The 23,802-nt window shown below is 62.3% G+C and overlaps 6 pseudogenes; all 6 read right to left on the bottom strand.

The window, feature by feature from the left end:
• Window positions 1-1,778: 1,778 nt before the first annotated feature.
• Window positions 1,779-1,897, bottom strand: LOC142873975 (uncharacterized; annotated as a pseudogene).
• Window positions 1,898-5,747: 3,850 nt separating this feature from the next.
• LOC142873974 (uncharacterized) lies at window positions 5,748-5,866 on the bottom strand (annotated as a pseudogene).
• Window positions 5,867-9,710: 3,844 nt separating this feature from the next.
• LOC142873973 (uncharacterized) lies at window positions 9,711-9,829 on the bottom strand (annotated as a pseudogene).
• A 3,828-nt stretch (window positions 9,830-13,657) lies between these two features.
• Window positions 13,658-13,776, bottom strand: LOC142873972 (uncharacterized; annotated as a pseudogene).
• A 3,841-nt stretch (window positions 13,777-17,617) lies between these two features.
• On the bottom strand, window positions 17,618-17,736 carry LOC142873971 (uncharacterized; annotated as a pseudogene).
• Window positions 17,737-21,579: 3,843 nt separating this feature from the next.
• On the bottom strand, window positions 21,580-21,698 carry LOC142873970 (uncharacterized; annotated as a pseudogene).
• Between the last annotated feature and the right edge of the window lie 2,104 nt (window positions 21,699-23,802).

Raw genomic sequence — 23,802 nt, 5'->3', positions numbered from 1 at the left:
GCTATCCCCTTGCGGGGAGCGGCAGCCGCGGGGCCTCAGAGAAGACACCAGGCTGGGCCCCCACGGCACAGCGGGAGCACGTCCCCCGCAGGCCACTTAGCCACGGCGGCCAGCCGGCGGACGGTTGGGTTGCGCGAGACGCTGCGGCCGCCCTGCTACCGGGTTCCTGGGAGGGCGTCCTGGAACCAGCGTCCACACCAAGCCCTTGGAAGGCCCAGGCGACGGAGGAGCCCCGTCAGGCAGGGGCCGAGGACGGTGACGGCCCGGGCGGGGAGGAGCGTGTCAGGCAGGGGCAGAGGACGGTGACAGGTGATAGGCCGGGCGGGAAGGAGTCAGTCAGGCAGGGGCCGTGGAGGAGACGGGCTGGGTAAGGGTTAGGGTTCGTGTCAGGGCACAAGTCACAATCGCAAAGACCTGGAAGCCACCCGAGTGCCCATCGACCCACGAGTGGGTAAATAAAATGTGGCGCGTGGACACCACGGAGTGCTATTCGGCTATGAGGAGCAGCGGTGAGGGGGCACCTCTCGTGGTTCTCCTGGCCAGAGCTGGAACCCGTTCCAGTAAGCCAAGTATCCCAAGAATGGACACACGAGCACCACGTGCTCGCGCTCACCAGCAAATGGGTACGAACCGATGGACACCTAAGTGGACACAGAGGAATCACCTTCTTCTGGTGGGTGTCGGGCGGGTGGGGGGAGGGGATGGGCATACACATCCATTAGGAATGGGGTGGGTACGCACCGACTGGGGGATGGGCGCACTTGAAGCTCTGACCCGAGGGGGGAGGCTGGGAGAGGGCAACGCACCCGACCTTAACATTGGTGCCCCCACAATATGCTGGAACAACATGAGAGGTAAATGAATAAGAACACGGGGGGGGGAGGGGGGCACGGGCAACACATGTCACCTTAATACTTGGACTCCCATCATCTGCTTGAAAAGAGAGAGAAAAGAAAATGCAATAATAGAGATAAGAGACACTTTTTAAAAATAATGAATCCGGCCGGGCGCTGTGGCTCACGCCTGTAATCCTAGCTCTTGGGAGGCCGAGGCGGGCGGATTGCTCAAGGTCAGGAGTTCAAAACCAGCCTGAGCAAGAGCGAGACCCCGTCTCTACTATAAATAGAAAGGAATTAATTGGCCAACTGATATATATATAAAAAATTAGCGGGGCATGGTGGCGCATGCCTGCAGTCCCAGCTACCCGGGAGGCTGAGGAAGAAGGATCACTGGAGCCCAGGAGTTTGAAGTTGCTGTGAGCTAGGCTGACGCCACGGCACTCACTCTAGCCTGGGCAACAAACCGAGACTCTGTCTCAAAAAAAAAAAAAAAATGAATCCGAAGAGAAAAGTAAAAGGAGGCCTGTGGAGCAGGTCTGGGTGTGACTCCGGATCCCCCAACATCAGGTGCCACCACCAAAGATTCCTACGTGTAGCCCATAGAACCCCAAAAGCAACGGGAGGAGTTCTGGTCACATACTCCCTCAAAATGACATCCTGGCCTTCTTCTGGAACTCCCTCCCCTCTCAGACTCTCAAGGTTTCCTCCAGCGTGTCGGCTCCCACAGAGCAGACCTTTGGTCTGAGACCTGACTGTCCAGAAGCCACGCATGCTGCCGCGTGGCGGCGGTGTCGCGGCTCGGGACAAGAGGAGGCCCCACGGTGCGGGCTGGGGCGCCAGGCACCGCGGCGGGCGCTGAGGGTGGGGGTCACCCCCACCCCGGGCCGCCCCCGCACTCCCAGAAACGCGACAGAACCAGAGGCAAAAAAAAAAAGAAGAAGCCTACGGCACCCGGTATTCCCGGGCGGTCTCCCATCCAAGTTCTAACCAGGCCCGAGCCTGCTTAGCTTCCGAGACCAGACGGGATCGGGCGCGTTCGGGGTGGTGTGGCCGTGGACGGCGGAGGGCGCCCCTGCCCCGCTCAAGAAGCCGAGCCTCTCTGCGCTTCCCCGCCGCCTCCTCCCCCCGCCCCAGGCCCCGCGCCGGGTCGGGCCTGTTGAGTTCGCCGGCCGGGTCCCGCGGGCTCCGAGGGACCGGGGTGACAGGCGGGGCGGGCCGGGGTTGGGGGCTGTCTCTGTATACACACACACTCACACTCACACTCACTCACTCACTCACACTCACACAAGATGCGCCTCCACGGCTGGACCCGCCAAGGTGGAGACCTTCAAGCCCCCCTCCTCTCCTTGCCTGGCCTCCTTCACCTCCCCGCCCCCCACCCCCAGCGCACGGGCGGGAGGGGCGGGGCGCTCGCCCTTTGACCCCAGCCCGGGGCGGCCCTCCCCCACAACCCCTTTCAGCTGCGCCCCCCACCCTGTGGCCCTGCGGCCGCCTATTCCCCCGGGCCAGGGCTGGGGCACAGCGCACGGGGGAGGGGAGCCAGTGTATGGGGCGTCTCTCTCTCTCTCTCTCTCTCTCTCTCTCTCTCTCTCTCTCTCTCTCTCTCTCTCTCTCTCTCTCTCTCTCGGGATGTGTCCCATGGGTGGGGTGGGGTGGCGTGGTTTGTGGGGCGCTGAAGAAATCAGTCCCCTCCATCTCCTCCCTCTGGAAAACACCCAAGCCCTTGGAGAACTGCCCGCACCTCTACCTACCGTGGGGGCCGGGACCCTCCTCTTTGTCCTCCTGTGGCCCAGTCCAAGGGGCCTGGGCCTGGCTGGGGCTGCACTGGACCCCAACCACCCTGGCGTGTGGACTCGCTAAAAATCGGCGATTAGATATTGGATTCCAGCGTCATTGAGGTCATTTCACTAATGAGTGCACCGCAAAGAGTTTCCTAATCCATCTGTGAGGGTGGCAACCGAAAGAGAATTTTAGAGCTGACAGAATAGGCGAGGAAAGGCATAGGAGATTTCCACACCCAGTAAGGAAGCCTTTCCCGAAGTGGAAGAAAGAAAGGACCAAACAGAGACACCGGTAGCCCGCCCGGATCAGAGTCTGCCCCTGAGAGAAAGTACCCTGACCAGGTTCACCCGTGGGTGGGTCGCGAGCTAGCGGCATTCAGAAGAGCGAGGCCCGCAGTCTGTGCGGAAGACACCTGCACTCGGGTGTGTGTGGCGGCACAATTCACAAGCAGCTCCAGATGTTAAACCAAGGAGAAGCCAGGGAGTTCCCAACGCCCCAGGTGTCCTCAGCCCACGACTGGCTGCTGTGGGAATGCGAAGCCCGGCTCCTTGTCTCAGAGCGGGGCAACCAGGAGGTGTGATGTCCACCCCGGGGTTCCCAGGAGGATCAGACTGAAGCTGGGACTTGGCCTGAAAGTGTCCCCTCGCATGGCCACCCCCTTCCCCTTCCTGCTCCTCTACTCCTGGTGCCCCTCCATCCAGGGGCCAGACCTTAAAGAGTCACCCGCAAGAGAATCCTGGTCCCAAAGGAGCCTTCTGGGGGACCCCTGCTGAGAGAGGTTGTGGGCATGGCCCGCTGGGGCTCTGCCCGACCCAGGGCTGAGAGATGCAACCTCCCAGCTCTGGGTCCCTGCAGGAAGTGTTGGCAAGCACAGGGCCAGTCCTCCAAAGGCCCAGGTGCAGGGAGCCCAGGCCAAGCAGCCTGTGGAAGAAGCCACATGCTGTGCCACCCCGGGGAACACGACTGCAGGCCACGACCCTTCCCACCTCCTCCTCCTCCTCCTCCTCCTCCTCCTCCCACCCCGCCCCCGCCCCCGCCCCCACATGGCACAGGGCCCAGAGACACCTCAGACACTTGCTACCCAAAGTGCAAAGGGCATCAGTTGCTCCTCCAAACCCCCCCCAGCCCAGCAGACCGCGTTGTCCAGCCAGCCCCCGGGCCTCCCTGGGGTGCCCAGCACAAAAGTGCAGACACCCACCGGACCCTCCATCTCAGTTTTCGGATGTTTTTGCCACTCTAAGGACCCGCAGGCCAGCTGGGCCTTCTGGCAGGACAGAGAGCCCCGGAATCCGACGTGGAGAGCTGGGTGTACGTCCCCATGAGGAGGCGGTCCCCACCTCCGCGGCTATCCCCTTGCGGGGAGCGGCAGCCGCGGGGCCTCAGAGAAGACACCAGGCTGGGCCCCCACGGCACAGCGGGAGCACGTCCCCCGCAGGCCACTTAGCCACGGCGGCCAGCCGGCGGACGGTTGGGTTGCGCGAGACGCTGCGGCCGCCCTGCTACCGGGTTCCTGGGAGGGCGTCCTGGAACCAGCGTCCACACCAAGCCCTTGGAAGGCCCAGGCGACGGAGGAGCCCCGTCAGGCAGGGGCCGAGGACGGTGACGGCCCGGGCGGGGAGGAGCGTGTCAGGCAGGGGCAGAGGACGGTGACAGGTGATAGGCCGGGCGGGAAGGAGTCAGTCAGGCAGGGGCCGTGGAGGAGACGGGCTGGGTAAGGGTTAGGGTTCGTGTCAGGGCACAAGTCACAATCGCAAAGACCTGGAAGCCACCCGAGTGCCCATCGACCCACGAGTGGGTAAATAAAATGTGGCGCGTGGACACCACGGAGTGCTATTCGGCTATGAGGAGCAGCGGTGAGGGGGCACCTCTCGTGGTTCTCCTGGCCAGAGCTGGAACCCGTTCCAGTAAGCCAAGTATCCCAAGAATGGACACACGAGCACCACGTGCTCGCGCTCACCAGCAAATGGGTACGAACCGATGGACACCTAAGTGGACACAGAGGAATCACCTTCTTCGGGTGGGTGTCGGGCGGGTGGGGGGAGGGGATGGGCATACACATCCATTAGGAATGGGGTGGGTACGCACCGACTGGGGGATGGGCGCACTTGAAGCTCTGACCCGAGGGGGGAGGCTGGGAGAGGGCAACGCACCCGACCTTAACATTGGTGCCCCCACAATATGCTGGAACAACATGAGAGGTAAATGAATAAGAACACGGGGGGGGGGGAGGGGGGCACGGGCAACACATGTCACCTTAATACTTGGACTCCCATCATCTGCTTGAAAAGAGAGAGAAAAGAAAATGCAATAATAGAGATAAGAGACACTTTTTAAAAATAATGAATCCGGCCGGGCGCTGTGGCTCACGCCTGTAATCCTAGCTCTTGGGAGGCCGAGGCGGGCGGATTGCTCAAGGTCAGGAGTTCAAAACCAGCCTGAGCAAGAGCGAGACCCCGTCTCTACTATAAATAGAAAGGAATTAATTGGCCAACTGATATATATATAAAAAATTAGCGGGGCATGGTGGCGCATGCCTGCAGTCCCAGCTACCCGGGAGGCTGAGGCAGAAGGATCACTGGAGCCCAGGAGTTTGCAGTTGCTGTGAGCTAGGCTGACGCCACGGCACTCACTCTAGCCTGGGCAACAATCCGAGACTCTGTCTCAAAAAAAAAAAAAAAAAATGAATCCGAAGAGAAAAGTAAAAGGAGGCCTGTGGAGCAGGTCTGGGTGTGACTCCGGATCCCCCAACATCAGGTGCCACCACCAAAGATTCCTACGTGTAGCCCATAGAACCCCAAAAGCAACGGGAGGAGTTCTGGTCACATACTCCCTCAAAATGACATCCTGGCCTTCTTCTGGAACTCCCTCCCCTCTCAGACTCTCAAGGTTTCCTCCAGCGTGTCGGCTCCCACAGAGCAGACCTTTGGTCTGAGACCTGACTGTCCAGAAGCCACGCATGCTGCCGCGTGGCGGCGGTGTCGCGGCTCGGGACAAGAGGAGGCCCCACGGTGCGGGCTGGGGCGCCAGGCACCGCGGCGGGCGCTGAGGGTGGGGGTCACCCCCACCCCGGGCCGCCCCCGCACTCCCAGAAACGCGACAGAACCAGAGGCAAAAAAAAAAAGAAGAAGCCTACGGCACCCGGTATTCCCGGGCGGTCTCCCATCCAAGTTCTAACCAGGCCCGAGCCTGCTTAGCTTCCGAGACCAGACGGGATCGGGCGCGTTCGGGGTGGTGTGGCCGTGGACGGCGGAGGGCGCCCCTGCCCCGCTCAAGAAGCCGAGCCTCTCTGCGCTTCCCCGCCGCCTCCTCCCCCCGCCCCAGGCCCCGCGCCGGGTCGGGCCTGTTGAGTTCGCCGGCCGGGTCCCGCGGGCTCCGAGGGACCGGGGTGACAGGCGGGGCGGGCCGGGGTTGGGGGCTGTCTCTGTATACACACACACTCACACTCACACTCACTCACTCACTCACACTCACACAAGATGCGCCTCCACGGCTGGACCCGCCAAGGTGGAGACCTTCAAGCCCCCCTCCTCTCCTTGCCTGGCCTCCTTCACCTCCCCGCCCCCCACCCCCAGCGCACGGGCGGGAGGGGCGGGGCGCTCGCCCTTTGACCCCAGCCCGGGGCGGCCCTCCCCCACAACCCCTTTCAGCTGCGCCCCCCACCCTGTGGCCCTGCGGCCGCCTATTCCCCCGGGCCAGGGCTGGGGCACAGCGCACGGGGGAGGGGAGCCAGTGTATGGGGTGTCTCTCTCTCTCTCTCTCTCTCTCTCTCTCTCTCTCTCTCTCTCTCTCTCTCTCTCTCTCTCTCGGGATGTGTCCCATGGGTGGGGTGGGGTGGCGTGGTTTGTGGGGCGCTGAAGAAATCAGTCCCCTCCATCTCCTCCCTCTGGAAAACACCCAAGCCCTTGGAGAACTGCCCGCACCTCTACCTACCGTGGGGGCCGGGACCCTCCTCTTTGTCCTCCTGTGGCCCAGTCCAAGGGGCCTGGGCCTGGCCGGGGCTGCACTGGACCCCAACCACCCTGGCGTGTGGACTCGCTAAAAATCGGCGATTAGATATTGGATTCCAGCGTCATTGAGGTCATTTCACTAATGAGTGCACCGCAAAGAGTTTCCTAATCCATCTGTGAGGGTGGCAACCGAAAGAGAATTTTAGAGCTGACAGAATAGGCGAGGAAAGGCATAGGAGATTTCCACACCCAGTAAGGAAGCCTTTCCCGAAGTGGAAGAAAGAAAGGAGCAAACAGAGACACCGGTAGCCCACCCGGATCAGAGTCTGCCCCTGAGAGAAAGTACCCTGACCAGGTTCACCCGTGGGTGGGTCGCGAGCTAGCGGCATTCAGAAGAGCGAGGCCCGCAGTCTGTGCGGAAGACACCTGCACTCGGGTGTGTGTGGCGGCACAATTCACAAGCAGCTCCAGATGTTAAACCAAGGAGAAGCCAGGGAGTTCCCAACGCCCCAGGTGTCCTCAGCCCACGACTGGCTGCTGTGGGAATGGGAAGCCCGGCTCCTTGTCTCAGAGTGGGGCAACCAGGAGGTGTGATGTCCACCCCGGGGTTCCCAGGAGGATCAGACTGAAGCTGGGACTTGGCCTGAAAGTGTCCCCTCGCATGGCCACCCCCTTCCCCTTCCTGCTCCTCTACTCCTGGTGCCCCTCCATCCAGGGGCCAGACCTTAAAGAGTCACCCGCAAGAGAATCCTGGTCCCAAAGGAGCCTTCTGGGGGACCCCTGCTGAGAGAGGTTGTGGGCATGGCCCGCTGGGGCTCTGCCCGACCCAGGGCTGAGAGATGCAACCTCCCAGCTCTGGGTCCCTGCAGGAAGTGTTGGCAAGCACAGGGCCAGTCCTCCAAAGGCCCAGGTGCAGGGAGCCCAGGCCAAGCAGCCTGTGGAAGAAGCCACATGCTGTGCCACCCCGGGGAACACGACTGCAGGCCACGGCCCTTCCCACCTCCTCCTCCTCCTCCTCCTCCTCCTCCTCCCACCCCGCCCCCGCCCCCGCCCCCACATGGCACAGGGCCCAGAGACACCTCAGACACTTGCTACCCAAAGTGCAAAGGGCATCAGTTGCTCCTCCAAACCCCCCCCCCAGCCCAGCAGACCGCGTTGTCCAGCCAGCCCCCGGGCCTCCCTGGGGTGCCCAGCACAAAAGTGCAGACACCCACCGGACCCTCCATCTCAGTTTTCGGATGTTTTTGCCACTCTAAGGACCCGCAGGCCAGCTGGGCCTTCTGGCAGGACAGAGAGCCCCGGAATCCGACGTGGAGAGCTGGGTGTACGTCCCCATGAGGAGGCGGTCCCCACCTCCGCGGCTATCCCCTTGCGGGGAGCGGCAGCCGCGGGGCCTCAGAGAAGACACCAGGCTGGGCCCCCACGGCACAGCGGGAGCACGTCCCCCGCAGGCCACTTAGCGATGGCGGCCAGCCGGCGGACGGTTGGGTTGCGCGAGACGCTGCGGCCGCCCTGCTACCGGGTTCCTGGGAGGGCATCCTGGAACCAGCGTCCACACCAAGCCCTTGGAAGGCCCAGGCGACGGAGGAGCCCCGTCAGGCAGGGGCCGAGGACGGTGACGGCCCGGGCGGGGAGGAGCGTGTCAGGCAGGGGCAGAGGACGGTGACAGGTGATAGGCCGGGCGGGAAGGAGTCAGTCAGGCAGGGGCCGTGGAGGAGACGGGCTGGGTAAGGGTTAGGGTTCGTGTCAGGGCACAAGTCACAATCGCAAAGACCTGGAAGCCACCCGAGTGCCCATCGACCCACGAGTGGGTAAATAAAATGTGGCGCGTGGACACCACGGAGTGCTATTCGGCTATGAGGAGCAGCGGTGAGGGGGCACCTCTCGTGGTTCTCCTGGCCAGAGCTGGAACCCGTTCCAGTAAGCCAAGTATCCCAAGAATGGACACACGAGCACCACGTGCTCGCGCTCACCAGCAAATGGGTACGAACCGATGGACACCTAAGTGGACACAGAGGAATCACCTTCTTCGGGTGGGTGTCGGGCGGGTGGGGGGAGGGGATGGGCATACACATCCATTAGGAATGGGGTGGGTACGCACCGACTGGGGGATGGGCGCACTTGAAGCTCTGACCCGAGGGGGGAGGCTGGGAGAGGGCAACGCACCCGACCTTAACATTGGTGCCCCCACAATATGCTGGAACAACATGAGAGGTAAATGAATAAGAACACGGGGGGGGGGGAGGGGGGCACGGGCAACACATGTCACCTTAATACTTGGACTCCCATCATCTGCTTGAAAAGAGAGAGAAAAGAAAATGCAATAATAGAGATAAGAGACACTTTTTAAAAATAATGAATCCGGCCGGGCGCTGTGGCTCACGCCTGTAATCCTAGCTCTTGGGAGGCCGAGGCGGGCGGATTGCTCAAGGTCAGGAGTTCAAAACCAGCCTGAGCAAGAGCGAGACCCCGTCTCTACTATAAATAGAAAGGAATTAATTGGCCAACTGATATATATATAAAAAATTAGCGGGGCATGGTGGCGCATGCCTGCAGTCCCAGCTACCCGGGAGGCTGAGGCAGAAGGATCACTGGAGCCCAGGAGTTTGAAGTTGCTGTGAGCTAGGCTGACGCCACGGCACTCACTCTAGCCTGGGCAACAAACCGAGACTCTGTCTCAAAAAAAAAAAAAAAAAATGAATCCGAAGAGAAAAGTAAAAGGAGGCCTGTGGAGCAGGTCTGGGTGTGACTCCGGATCCCCCAACATCAGGTGCCACCACCAAAGATTCCTACGTGTAGCCCATAGAACCCCAAAAGCAACGGGAGGAGTTCTGGTCACATACTCCCTCAAAATGACATCCTGGCCTTCTTCTGGAACTCCCTCCCCTCTCAGACTCTCAAGGTTTCCTCCAGCGTGTCGGCTCCCACAGAGCAGACCTTTGGTCTGAGACCTGACTGTCCAGAAGCCACGCATGCTGCCGCGTGGCGGCGGTGTCGCGGCTCGGGACAAGAGGAGGCCCCACGGTGCGGGCTGGGGCGCCAGGCACCGCGGCGGGCGCTGAGGGTGGGGGTCACCCCCACCCCGGGCCGCCCCCGCACTCCCAGAAACGCGACAGAACCAGAGGCAAAAAAAAAAAGAAGAAGCCTACGGCACCCGGTATTCCCGGGCGGTCTCCCATCCAAGTTCTAACCAGGCCCGAGCCTGCTTAGCTTCCGAGACCAGACGGGATCGGGCGCGTTCGGGGTGGTGTGGCCGTGGACGGCGGAGGGCGCCCCTGCCCCGCTCAAGAAGCCGAGCCTCTCTGCGCTTCCCCGCCGCCTCCTCCCCCCGCCCCAGGCCCCGCGCCGGGTCGGGCCTGTTGAGTTCGCCGGCCGGGTCCCGCGGGCTCCGAGGGACGGGGGTGACAGGCGGGGCGGGCCGGGGTTGGGGGCTGTCTCTGTATACACACACACTCACACTCACACTCACTCACTCACTCACACTCACACAAGATGCGCCTCCACGGCTGGACCCGCCAAGGTGGAGACCTTCAAGCCCCCCTCCTCTCCTTGCCTGGCCTCCTTCACCTCCCCGCCCCCCACCCCCAGCGCACGGGCGGGAGGGGCGGGGCGCTCGCCCTTTGACCCCAGCCCGGGGCGGCCCTCCCCCACAACCCCTTTCAGCTGCGCCCCCCACCCTGTGGCCCTGCGGCCGCCTATTCCCCCGGGCCAGGGCTGGGGCACAGCGCACGGGGGAGGGGAGCCAGTGTATGGGGCGTCTCTCTCTCTCTCTCTCTCTCTCTCTCTCTCTCTCTCTCTCTCTCTCTCTCTCGGGATGTGTCCCATGGGTGGGGTGGGGTGGCGTGGTTTGTGGGGCGCTGAAGAAATCAGTCCCCTCCATCTCCTCCCTCTGGAAAACACCCAAGCCCTTGGAGAACTGCCCGCACCTCTACCTACCGTGGGGGCCGGGACCCTCCTCTTTGTCCTCCTGTGGCCCAGTCCAAGGGGCCTGGGCCTGGCTGGGGCTGCACTGGACCCCAACCACCCTGGCGTGTGGACTCGCTAAAAATCGGCGATTAGATATTGGATTCCAGCGTCATTGAGGTCATTTCACTAATGAGTGCACCGCAAAGAGTTTCCTAATCCATCTGTGAGGGTGGCAACCGAAAGAGAATTTTAGAGCTGACAGAATAGGCGAGGAAAGGCATAGGAGATTTCCACACCCAGTAAGGAAGCCTTTCCCGAAGTGGAAGAAAGAAAGGACCAAACAGAGACACCGGTAGCCCGCCCGGATCAGAGTCTGCCCCTGAGAGAAAGTACCCTGACCAGGTTCACCCGTGGGTGGGTCGCGAGCTAGCGGCATTCAGAAGAGCGAGGCCCGCAGTCTGTGCGGAAGACACCTGCACTCGGGTGTGTGTGGCGGCACAATTCACAAGCAGCTCCAGATGTTAAACCAAGGAGAAGCCAGGGAGTTCCCAACGCCCCAGGTGTCCTCAGCCCACGACTGGCTGCTGTGGGAATGCGAAGCCCGGCTCCTTGTCTCAGAGCGGGGCAACCAGGAGGTGTGATGTCCACCCCGGGGTTCCCAGGAGGATCAGACTGAAGCTGGGACTTGGCCTGAAAGTGTCCCCTCGCATGGCCACCCCCTTCCCCTTCCTGCTCCTCTACTCCTGGTGCCCCTCCATCCAGGGGCCAGACCTTAAAGAGTCACCCGCAAGAGAATCCTGGTCCCAAAGGAGCCTTCTGGGGGACCCCTGCTGAGAGAGGTTGTGGGCATGGCCCGCTGGGGCTCTGCCCGACCCAGGGCTGAGAGATGCAACCTCCCAGCTCTGGGTCCCTGCAGGAAGTGTTGGCAAGCACAGGGCCAGTCCTCCAAAGGCCCAGGTGCAGGGAGCCCAGGCCAAGCAGCCTGTGGAAGAAGCCACATGCTGTGCCACCCCGGGGAACACGACTGCAGGCCACGACCCTTCCCACCTCCTCCTCCTCCTCCTCCTCCTCCTCCTCCCACCCCGCCCCCGCCCCCGCCCCCACATGGCACAGGGCCCAGAGACACCTCAGACACTTGCTACCCAAAGTGCAAAGGGCATCAGTTGCTCCTCCAAACCCCCCCCAGCCCAGCAGACCGCGTTGTCCAGCCAGCCCCCGGGCCTCCCTGGGGTGCCCAGCACAAAAGTGCAGACACCCACCGGACCCTCCATCTCAGTTTTCGGATGTTTTTGCCACTCTAAGGACCCGCAGGCCAGCTGGGCCTTCTGGCAGGACAGAGAGCCCCGGAATCCGACGTGGAGAGCTGGGTGTACGTCCCCATGAGGAGGCGGTCCCCACCTCCGCGGCTATCCCCTTGCGGGGAGCGGCAGCCGCGGGGCCTCAGAGAAGACACCAGGCTGGGCCCCCACGGCACAGCGGGAGCACGTCCCCCGCAGGCCACTTAGCCACGGCGGCCAGCCGGCGGACGGTTGGGTTGCGCGAGACGCTGCGGCCGCCCTGCTACCGGGTTCCTGGGAGGGCGTCCTGGAACCAGCGTCCACACCAAGCCCTTGGAAGGCCCAGGCGACGGAGGAGCCCCGTCAGGCAGGGGCCGAGGACGGTGACGGCCCGGGCGGGGAGGAGCGTGTCAGGCAGGGGCAGAGGACGGTGACAGGTGATAGGCCGGGCGGGAAGGAGTCAGTCAGGCAGGGGCCGTGGAGGAGACGGGCTGGGTAAGGGTTAGGGTTCGTGTCAGGGCACAAGTCACAATCGCAAAGACCTGGAAGCCACCCGAGTGCCCATCGACCCACGAGTGGGTAAATAAAATGTGGCGCGTGGACACCACGGAGTGCTATTCGGCTATGAGGAGCAGCGGTGAGGGGGCACCTCTCGTGGTTCTCCTGGCCAGAGCTGGAACCCGTTCCAGTAAGCCAAGTATCCCAAGAATGGACACACGAGCACCACGTGCTCGCGCTCACCAGCAAATGGGTACGAACCGATGGACACCTAAGTGGACACAGAGGAATCACCTTCTTCTGGTGGGTGTCGGGCGGGTGGGGGGAGGGGATGGGCATACACATCCATTAGGAATGGGGTGGGTACGCACCGACTGGGGGATGGGCGCACTTGAAGCTCTGACCCGAGGGGGGAGGCTGGGAGAGGGCAACGCACCCGACCTTAACATTGGTGCCCCCACAATATGCTGGAACAACATGAGAGGTAAATGAATAAGAACACGGGGGGGGGAGGGGGGCACGGGCAACACATGTCACCTTAATACTTGGACTCCCATCATCTGCTTGAAAAGAGAGAGAAAAGAAAATGCAATAATAGAGATAAGAGACACTTTTTAAAAATAATGAATCCGGCCGGGCGCTGTGGCTCACGCCTGTAATCCTAGCTCTTGGGAGGCCGAGGCGGGCGGATTGCTCAAGGTCAGGAGTTCAAAACCAGCCTGAGCAAGAGCGAGACCCCGTCTCTACTATAAATAGAAAGGAATTAATTGGCCAACTGATATATATATAAAAAATTAGCGGGGCATGGTGGCGCATGCCTGCAGTCCCAGCTACCCGGGAGGCTGAGGAAGAAGGATCACTGGAGCCCAGGAGTTTGAAGTTGCTGTGAGCTAGGCTGACGCCACGGCACTCACTCTAGCCTGGGCAACAAACCGAGACTCTGTCTCAAAAAAAAAAAAAAAATGAATCCGAAGAGAAAAGTAAAAGGAGGCCTGTGGAGCAGGTCTGGGTGTGACTCCGGATCCCCCAACATCAGGTGCCACCACCAAAGATTCCTACGTGTAGCCCATAGAACCCCAAAAGCAACGGGAGGAGTTCTGGTCACATACTCCCTCAAAATGACATCCTGGCCTTCTTCTGGAACTCCCTCCCCTCTCAGACTCTCAAGGTTTCCTCCAGCGTGTCGGCTCCCACAGAGCAGACCTTTGGTCTGAGACCTGACTGTCCAGAAGCCACGCATGCTGCCGCGTGGCGGCGGTGTCGCGGCTCGGGACAAGAGGAGGCCCCACGGTGCGGGCTGGGGCGCCAGGCACCGCGGCGGGCGCTGAGGGTGGGGGTCACCCCCACCCCGGGCCGCCCCCGCACTCCCAGAAACGCGACAGAACCAGAGGCAAAAAAAAAAAGAAGAAGCCTACGGCACCCGGTATTCCCGGGCGGTCTCCCATCCAAGTTCTAACCAGGCCCGAGCCTGCTTAGCTTCCGAGACCAGACGGGATCGGGCGCGTTCGGGGTGGTGTGGCCGTGGACGGCGGAGGGCGCCCCTGCCCCGCTCAAGAAGCCGAGCCTCTCTGCGCTTCCCCGCCGCCTCCTCCCCCCGCCCCAGGCCCCGCGCCGGGTCGGGCCTGTTGAGTTCGCCGGCCGGGTCCCGCGGGCTCCGAGGGACCGGGGTGACAGGCGGGGCGGGCCGGGGTTGGGGGCTGTCTCTGTATACACACACACTCACACTCACACTCACTCACTCACTCACACTCACACAAGATGCGCCTCCACGGCTGGACCCGCCAAGGTGGAGACCTTCAAGCCCCCCTCCTCTCCTTGCCTGGCCTCCTTCACCTCCCCGCCCCCCACCCCCAGCGCACGGGCGGGAGGGGCGGGGCGCTCGCCCTTTGACCCCAGCCCGGGGCGGCCCTCCCCCACAACCCCTTTCAGCTGCGCCCCCCACCCTGTGGCCCTGCGGCCGCCTATTCCCCCGGGCCAGGGCTGGGGCACAGCGCACGGGGGAGGGGAGCCAGTGTATGGGGCGTCTCTCTCTCTCTCTCTCTCTCTCTCTCTCTCTCTCTCTCTCTCTCTCTCTCTCTCTCTCTCTCTCTCTCGGGATGTGTCCCATGGGTGGGGTGGGGTGGCGTGGTTTGTGGGGCGCTGAAGAAATCAGTCCCCTCCATCTCCTCCCTCTGGAAAACACCCAAGCCCTTGGAGAACTGCCCGCACCTCTACCTACCGTGGGGGCCGGGACCCTCCTCTTTGTCCTTCTGTGGCCCAGTCCAAGGGGCCTGGGCCTGGCTGGGGCTGCACTGGACCCCAACCACCCTGGCGTGTGGACTCGCTAAAAATCGGCGATTAGATATTGGATTCCAGCGTCATTGAGGTCATTTCACTAATGAGTGCACCGCAAAGAGTTTCCTAATCCATCTGTGAGGGTGGCAACCGAAAGAGAATTTTAGAGCTGACAGAATAGGCGAGGAAAGGCATAGGAGATTTCCACACCCAGTAAGGAAGCCTTTCCCGAAGTGGAAGAAAGAAAGGAGCAAACAGAGACACCGGTAGCCCGCCCGGATCAGAGTCTGCCCCTGAGAGAAAGTACCCTGACCAGGTTCACCCGTGGGTGGGTCGCGAGCTAGCGGCATTCAGAAGAGCGAGGCCCGCAGTCTGTGCGGAAGACACCTGCACTCGGGTGTGTGTGGCGGCACAATTCACAAGCAGCTCCAGATGTTAAACCAAGGAGAAGCCAGGGAGTTCCCAACGCCCCAGGTGTCCTCAGCCCACGACTGGCTGCTGTGGGAATGCGAAGCCCGGCTCCTTGTCTCAGAGCGGGGCAACCAGGAGGTGTGATGTCCACCCCGGGGTTCCCAGGAGGATCAGACTGAAGCTGGGACTTGGCCTGAAAGTGTCCCCTCGCATGGCCACCCCCTTCCCCTTCCTGCTCCTCTACTCCTGGTGCCCCTCCATCCAGGGGCCAGACCTTAAAGAGTCACCCGCAAGAGAATCCTGGTCCCAAAGGAGCCTTCTGGGGGACCCCTGCTGAGAGAGGTTGTGGGCATGGCCCGCTGGGGCTCTGCCCGACCCAGGGCTGAGAGATGCAACCTCCCAGCTCTGGGTCCCTGCAGGAAGTGTTGGCAAGCACAGGGCCAGTCCTCCAAAGGCCCAGGTGCAGGGAGCCCAGGCCAAGCAGCCTGTGGAAGAAGCCACATGCTGTGCCACCCCGGGGAACACGACTGCAGGCCACGACCCTTCCCACCTCCTCCTCCTCCTCCTCCTCCTCCCACCCCGCCCCCGCCCCCGCCCCCACATGGCACAGGGCCCAGAGACACCTCAGACACTTGCTACCCAAAGTGCAAAGGGCATCAGTTGCTCCTCCAAACCCCCCCCAGCCCAGCAGACCGCGTTGTCCAGCCAGCCCCCGGGCCTCCCTGGGGTGCCCAGCACAAAAGTGCAGACACCCACCGGACCCTCCATCTCAGTTTTCGGATGTTTTTGCCACTCTAAGGACCCGCAGGCCAGCTGGGCCTTCTGGCAGGACAGAGAGCCCCGGAATCCGACGTGGAGAGCTGGGTGTACGTCCCCATGAGGAGGCGGTCCCCACCTCCGCGGCTATCCCCTTGCGGGGAGCGGCAGCCGCGGGGCCTCAGAGAAGACACCAGGCTGGGCCCCCACGGCACAGCGGGAGCACGTCCCCCGCAGGCCACTTAGCCACGGCGGCCAGCCGGCGGACGGTTGGGTTGCGCGAGACGCTGCGGCCGCCCTGCTACCGGGTTCCTGGGAGGGCGTCCTGGAACCAGCGTCCACACCAAGCCCTTGGAAGGCCCAGGCGACGGAGGAGCCCCGTCAGGCAGGGGCCGAGGACGGTGACGGCCCGGGCGGGGAGGAGCGTGTCAGGCAGGGGCAGAGGACGGTGACAGGTGATAGGCCGGGCGGGAAGGAGTCAGTCAGGCAGGGGCCGTGGAGGAGACGGGCTGGGTAAGGGTTAGGGTTCGTGTCAGGGCACAAGTCACAATCGCAAAGACCTGGAAGCCACCCGAGTGCCCATCGACCCACGAGTGGGTAAATAAAATGTGGCGCGTGGACACCACGGAGTGCTATTCGGCTATGAGGAGCAGCGGTGAGGGGGCACCTCTCGTGGTTCTCCTGGCCAGAGCTGGAACCCGTTCCAGTAAGCCAAGTATCCCAAGAATGGACACACGAGCACCACGTGCTCGCGCTCACCAGCAAATGGGTACGAACCGATGGACACCTAAGTGGACACAGAGGAATCACCTTCTTCGGGTGGGTGTCGGGCGGGTGGGGGGAGGGGATGGGCATACACATCCATTAGGAATGGGGTGGGTACGCACCGACTGGGGGATGGGCGCACTTGAAGCTCTGACCCGAGGGGGGAGGCTGGGAGAGGGCAACGCACCCGACCTTAACATTGGTGCCCCCACAATATGCTGGAACAACATGAGAGGTAAATGAATAAGAACACGGGGGGGGGGAGGGGGGCACGGGCAACACATGTCACCTTAATACTTGGACTCCCATCATCTGCTTGAAAAGAGAGAGAAAAGAAAATGCAATAATAGAGATAAGAGACACTTTTTAAAAATAATGAATCCGGCCGGGCGCTGTGGCTCACGCCTGTAATCCTAGCTCTTGGGAGGCCGAGGCGGGCGGATTGCTCAAGGTCAGGAGTTCAAAACCAGCCTGAGCAAGAGCGAGACCCCGTCTCTACTATAAATAGAAAGGAATTAATTGGCCAACTGATATATATATAAAAAATTAGCGGGGCATGGTGGCGCATGCCTGCAGTCCCAGCTACCCGGGAGGCTGAGGCAGAAGGATCACTGGAGCCCAGGAGTTTGCAGTTGCTGTGAGCTAGGCTGACGCCACGGCACTCACTCTAGCCTGGGCAACAAACCGAGACTCTGTCTCAAAAAAAAAAAAAAAAAATGAATCCGAAGAGAAAAGTAAAAGGAGGCCTGTGGAGCAGGTCTGGGTGTGACTCCGGATCCCCCAACATCAGGTGCCACCACCAAAGATTCCTACGTGTAGCCCATAGAACCCCAAAAGCAACGGGAGGAGTTCTGGTCACATACTCCCTCAAAATGACATCCTGGCCTTCTTCTGGAACTCCCTCCCCTCTCAGACTCTCAAGGTTTCCTCCAGCGTGTCGGCTCCCACAGAGCAGACCTTTGGTCTGAGACCTGACTGTCCAGAAGCCACGCATGCTGCCGCGTGGCGGCGGTGTCGCGGCTCGGGACAAGAGGAGGCCCCACGGTGCGGGCTGGGGCGCCAGGCACCGCGGCGGGCGCTGAGGGTGGGGGTCACCCCCACCCCGGGCCGCCCCCGCACTCCCAGAAACGCGACAGAACCAGAGGCAAAAAAAAAAAGAAGAAGCCTACGGCACCCGGTATTCCCGGGCGGTCTCCCATCCAAGTTCTAACCAGGCCCGAGCCTGCTTAGCTTCCGAGACCAGACGGGATCGGGCGCGTTCGGGGTGGTGTGGCCGTGGACGGCGGAGGGCGCCCCTGCCCCGCTCAAGAAGCCGAGCCTCTCTGCGCTTCCCCGCCGCCTCCTCCCCCCGCCCCAGGCCCCGCGCCGGGTCGGGCCTGTTGAGTTCGCCGGCCGGGTCCCGCGGGCTCCGAGGGACGGGGGTGACAGGCGGGGCGGGCCGGGGTTGGGGGCTGTCTCTGTATACACACACACTCACACTCACACTCACTCACTCACTCACACTCACACAAGATGCGCCTCCACGGCTGGACCCGCCAAGGTGGAGACCTTCAAGCCCCCCTCCTCTCCTTGCCTGGCCTCCTTCACCTCCCCGCCCCCCACCCCCAGCGCACGGGCGGGAGGGGCGGGGCGCTCGCCCTTTGACCCCAGCCCGGGGCGGCCCTCCCCCACAACCCCTTTCAGCTGCGCCCCCCACCCTGTGGCCCTGCGGCCGCCTATTCCCCCGGGCCAGGACTGGGGCACAGCGCACGGGGGAGGGGAGCCAGTGTATGGGGCGTCTCTCTCTCTCTCTCTCTCTCTCTCTCTCTCTCTCTCTCTCTCTCTCTCTCTCTCTCTCTCTCGGGATGTGTCCCATGGGTGGGGTGGGGTGGCGTGGTTTGTGGGGCGCTGAAGAAATCAGTCCCCTCCATCTCCTCCCTCTGGAAAACACCCAAGCCCTTGGAGAACTGCCCGCACCTCTACCTACCGTGGGGGCCGGGACCCTCCTCTTTGTCCTCCTGTGGCCCAGTCCAAGGGGCCTGGGCCTGGCTGGGGCTGCACTGGACCCCAACCACCCTGGCGTGTGGACTCGCTAAAAATCGGCGATTAGATATTGGATTCCAGCGTCATTGAGGTCATTTCACTAATGAGTGCACCGCAAAGAGTTTCCTAATCCATCTGTGAGGGTGGCAACCGAAAGAGAATTTTAGAGCTGACAGAATAGGCGAGGAAAGGCATAGGAGATTTCCACACCCAGTAAGGAAGCCTTTCCCGAAGTGGAAGAAAGAAAGGACCAAACAGAGACACCGGTAGCCCGCCCGGATCAGAGTCTGCCCCTGAGAGAAAGTACCCTGACCAGGTTCACCCGTGGGTGGGTCGCGAGCTAGCGGCATTCAGAAGAGCGAGGCCCGCAGTCTGTGCGGAAGACACCTGCACTCGGGTGTGTGTGGCGGCACAATTCACAAGCAGCTCCAGATGTTAAACCAAGGAGAAGCCAGGGAGTTCCCAACGCCCCAGGTGTCCTCAGCCCACGACTGGCTGCTGTGGGAATGCGAAGCCCGGCTCCTTGTCTCAGAGCGGGGCAACCAGGAGGTGTGATGTCCACCCCGGGGTTCCCAGGAGGATCAGACTGAAGCTGGGACTTGGCCTGAAAGTGTCCCCTCGCATGGCCACCCCCTTCCCCTTCCTGCTCCTCTACTCCTGGTGCCCCTCCATCCAGGGGCCAGACCTTAAAGAGTCACCCGCAAGAGAATCCTGGTCCCAAAGGAGCCTTCTGGGGGACCCCTGCTGAGAGAGGTTGTGGGCATGGCCCGCTGGGGCTCTGCCCGACCCAGGGCTGAGAGATGCAACCTCCCAGCTCTGGGTCCCTGCAGGAAGTGTTGGCAAGCACAGGGCCAGTCCTCCAAAGGCCCAGGTGCAGGGAGCCCAGGCCAAGCAGCCTGTGGAAGAAGCCACATGCTGTGCCACCCCGGGGAACACGACTGCAGGCCACGACCCTTCCCACCTCCTCCTCCTCCTCCTCCTCCTCCTCCTCCCACCCCGCCCCCGCCCCCGCCCCCACATGGCACAGGGCCCAGAGACACCTCAGACACTTGCTACCCAAAGTGCAAAGGGCATCAGTTGCTCCTCCAAACCCCCCCCCCAGCCCAGCAGACCGCGTTGTCCAGCCAGCCCCCGGGCCTCCCTGGGGTGCCCAGCACAAAAGTGCAGACACCCACCGGACCCTCCATCTCAGTTTTCGGATGTTTTTGCCACTCTAAGGACCCGCAGGCCAGCTGGGCCTTCTGGCAGGACAGAGAGCCCCGGAATCCGACGTGGAGAGCTGGGTGTACGTCCCCATGAGGAGGCGGTCCCCACCTCCGCGGCTATCCCCTTGCGGGGAGCGGCAGCCGCGGGGCCTCAGAGAAGACACCAGGCTGGGCCCCCACGGCACAGCGGGAGCACGTCCCCCGCAGGCCACTTAGCCACGGCGGCCAGCCGGCGGACGGTTGGGTTGCGCGAGACGCTGCGGCCGCCCTGCTACCGGGTTCCTGGGAGGGCGTCCTGGAACCAGCGTCCACACCAAGCCCTTGGAAGGCCCAGGCGACGGAGGAGCCCCGTCAGGCAGGGGCCGAGGACGGTGACGGCCCGGGCGGGGAGGAGCGTGTCAGGCAGGGGCAGAGGACGGTGACAGGTGATAGGCCGGGCGGGAAGGAGTCAGTCAGGCAGGGGCCGTGGAGGAGACGGGCTGGGTAAGGGTTAGGGTTCGTGTCAGGGCACAAGTCACAATCGCAAAGACCTGGAAGCCACCCGAGTGCCCATCGACCCACGAGTGGGTAAATAAAATGTGGCGCGTGGACACCACGGAGTGCTATTCGGCTATGAGGAGCAGCGGTGAGGGGGCACCTCTCGTGGTTCTCCTGGCCAGAGCTGGAACCCGTTCCAGTAAGCCAAGTATCCCAAGAATGGACACACGAGCACCACGTGCTCGCGCTCACCAGCAAATGGGTACGAACCGATGGACACCTAAGTGGACACAGAGGAATCACCTTCTTCGGGTGGGTGTCGGGCGGGTGGGGGGAGGAGATGGGCATACACATCCATTAGGAATGGGGTGGGTACGCACCGACTGGGGGATGGGCGCACTTGAAGCTCTGACCCGAGGGGGGAGGCTGGGAGAGGGCAACGCACCCGACCTTAACATTGGTGCCCCCACAATATGCTGGAACAACATGAGAGGTAAATGAATAAGAACACGGGGGGGGGGGAGGGGGGCACGGGCAACACATGTCACCTTAATACTTGGACTCCCATCATCTGCTTGAAAAGAGAGAGAAAAGAAAATGCAATAATAGAGATAAGAGACACTTTTTAAAAATAATGAATCCGGCCGGGCGCTGTGGCTCACGCCTGTAATCCTAGCTCTTGGGAGGCCGAGGCGGGCGGATTGCTCAAGGTCAGGAGTTCAAAACCAGCCTGAGCAAGAGCGAGACCCCGTCTCTACTATAAATAGAAAGGAATTAATTGGCCAACTGATATATATATAAAAAATTAGCGGGGCATGGTGGCGCATGCCTGCAGTCCCAGCTACCCGGGAGGCTGAGGAAGAAGGATCACTGGAGCCCAGGAGTTTGAAGTTGCTGTGAGCTAGGCTGACGCCACGGCACTCACTCTAGCCTGGGCAACAAACCGAGACTCTGTCTCAAAAAAAAAAAAAAAAATGAATCCGAAGAGAAAAGTAAAAGGAGGCCTGTGGAGCAGGTCTGGGTGTGACTCCGGATCCCCCAACATCAGGTGCCACCACCAAAGATTCCTACGTGTAGCCCATAGAACCCCAAAAGCAACGGGAGGAGTTCTGGTCACATACTCCCTCAAAATGACATCCTGGCCTTCTTCTGGAACTCCCTCCCCTCTCAGACTCTCAAGGTTTCCTCCAGCGTGTCGGCTCCCACAGAGCAGACCTTTGGTCTGAGACCTGACTGTCCAGAAGCCACGCATGCTGCCGCGTGGCGGCGGTGTCGCGGCTCGGGACAAGAGGAGGCCCCACGGTGCGGGCTGGGGCGCCAGGCACCGCGGCGGGCGCTGAGGGTGGGGGTCACCCCCACCCCGGGCCGCCCCCGCACTCCCAGAAACGCGACAGAACCAGAGGCAAAAAAAAAAAGAAGAAGCCTACGGCACCCGGTATTCCCGGGCGGTCTCCCATCCAAGTTCTAACCAGGCCCGAGCCTGCTTAGCTTCCGAGACCAGACGGGATCGGGCGCGTTCGGGGTGGTGTGGCCGTGGACGGCGGAGGGCGCCCCTGCCCCGCTCAAGAAGCCGAGCCTCTCTGCGCTTCCCCGCCGCCTCCTCCCCCCGCCCCAGGCCCCGCGCCTGGTCGGGCCTGTTGAGTTCGCCGGCCGGGTCCCGCGGGCTCCGAGGGACGGGGGTGACAGGCGGGGCGGGCCGGGGTTGGGGGCTGTCTCTGTATACACACACACTCACACTCACACTCACTCACTCACTCACACTCACACAAGATGCGCCTCCACGGCTGGACCCGCCAAGGTGGAGACCTTCAAGCCCCCCTCCTCTCCTTGCCTGGCCTCCTTCACCTCCCCGCCCCCCACCCCCAGCGCACGGGCGGGAGGGGCGGGGCGCTCGCCCTTTGACCCCAGCCCGGGGCGGCCCTCCCCCACAACCCCTTTCAGCTGCGCCCCCCACCCTGTGGCCCTGCGGCCACCTATTCCCCCCGGGCCAGGGCTGGGGCACAGCGCACGGGGGAGGGGAGCCAGTGTATGGGGCGTCTCTCTCTCTCTCTCTCTCTCTCTCTCTCTCTCTCTCTCTCTCTCTCTCTCTCTCTCTCTCTCGCTCTCTCTCTCTCGGGATGTGTCCCATGGGTGGGGTGGGGTGGCGTGGTTTGTGGGGCGCTGAAGAAATCAGTCCCCTCCATCTCCTCCCTCTGGAAAACACCCAAGCCCTTGGAGAACTGCCCGCACCTCTACCTACCGTGGGGGCCGGGACCCTCCTCTGTGTCCTCCTGTGGCCCAGTCCAAGGGGCCTGGGCCTGGCCGGGGCTGCACTGGACCCCAACCACCCTGGCGTGTGGACTCGCTAAAAATCGGCGATTAGATATTGGATTCCAGCGTCATTGAGGTCATTTCACTAATGAGTGCACCGCAAAGAGTTTCCTAATCCATCTGTGAGGGTGGCAACCGAAAGAGAATTTTAGAGCTGACAGAATAGGCGAGGAAAGGCATAGGAGATTTCCACACCCAGTAAGGAAGCCTTTCCCGAAGTGGAAGAAAGAAAGGAGCAAACAGAGACACCGGTAGCCCGCCCGGATCAGAGTCTGCCCCTGAGAGAAAGTACCCTGACCAGGTTCACCCGTGGGTGGGTCGCGAGCTAGCGGCATTCAGAAGAGCGAGGCCCGCAGTCTGTGCAGAAGACACCTGCACTCGGGTGTGTGTGGCGGCACAATTCACAAGCAGCTCCAGATGTTAAACCAAGGAGAAGCCAGGGAGTTCCCAACGCCCCAGGTGTCCTCAGCCCACGACTGGCTGCTGTGGGAATGCGAAGCCCGGCTCCTTGTCTCAGAGCGGGGCAACCAGGAGGTGTGATGTCCACCCCGGGGTTCCCAGGAGGATCAGACTGAAGCTGGGACTTGGCCTGAAAGTGTCCCCTCGCATGGCCACCCCCTTCCCCTTCCTGCTCCTCTACTCCTGGTGCCCCTCCATCCAGGGGCCAGACCTTAAAGAGTCACCCGCAAGAGAATCCTGGTCCCAAAGGAGCCTTCTGGGGGACCCCTGCTGAGAGAGGTTGTGGGCATGGCCCGCTGGGGCTCTGCCCGACCCAGGGCTGAGAGATGCAACCTCCCAGCTCTGGGTCCCTGCAGGAAGTGTTGGCAAGCACAGGGCCAGTCCTCCAAAGGCCCAGGTGCAGGGAGCCCAGGCCAAGCAGCCTGTGGAAGAAGCCACATGCTGTGCCACCCCGGGGAACACGACTGCAGGCCACGGCCCTTCCCACCACCTCCTCCTCCTCCTCCTCCTCCTCCTCCTCCTCCTCCCACCCCGCCCCCGCCCCCGCCCCCACATGGCGCAGGGCCCAGAGACACCTCAGACACTTGCTACCCAAAGTGCAAAGGGCATCAGTTGCTCCTCCAAACCCCCCCCCCAGCCCAGCAGACCGCGTTGTCCAGCCAGCCCCCGGGCCTCCCTGGGGTGCCCAGCACAAAAGTGCAGACACCCACCGGACCCTCCATCTCAGTTTTCGGATGTTTTTGCCACTCTAAGGACCCGCAGGCCAGCTGGGCCTTCTGGCAGGACAGAGAGCCCCGGAATCCGACGTGGAGAGCTGGGTGTACGTCCCCATGAGGAGGCGGTCCCCACCTCCGCGGCTATCCCCTTGCGGGGA

The sequence above is a fragment of the Microcebus murinus genome, chromosome 11 (genome assembly GCF_040939455.1).
Source record: "Microcebus murinus isolate Inina chromosome 11, M.murinus_Inina_mat1.0, whole genome shotgun sequence".
In the NCBI taxonomy this organism is placed as follows: Eukaryota; Metazoa; Chordata; class Mammalia; order Primates; family Cheirogaleidae; genus Microcebus; species Microcebus murinus.
The sequence above is the reverse complement of the archived record's forward strand: the minus strand, read 5'-3'. Positions and strand labels throughout refer to the sequence as shown.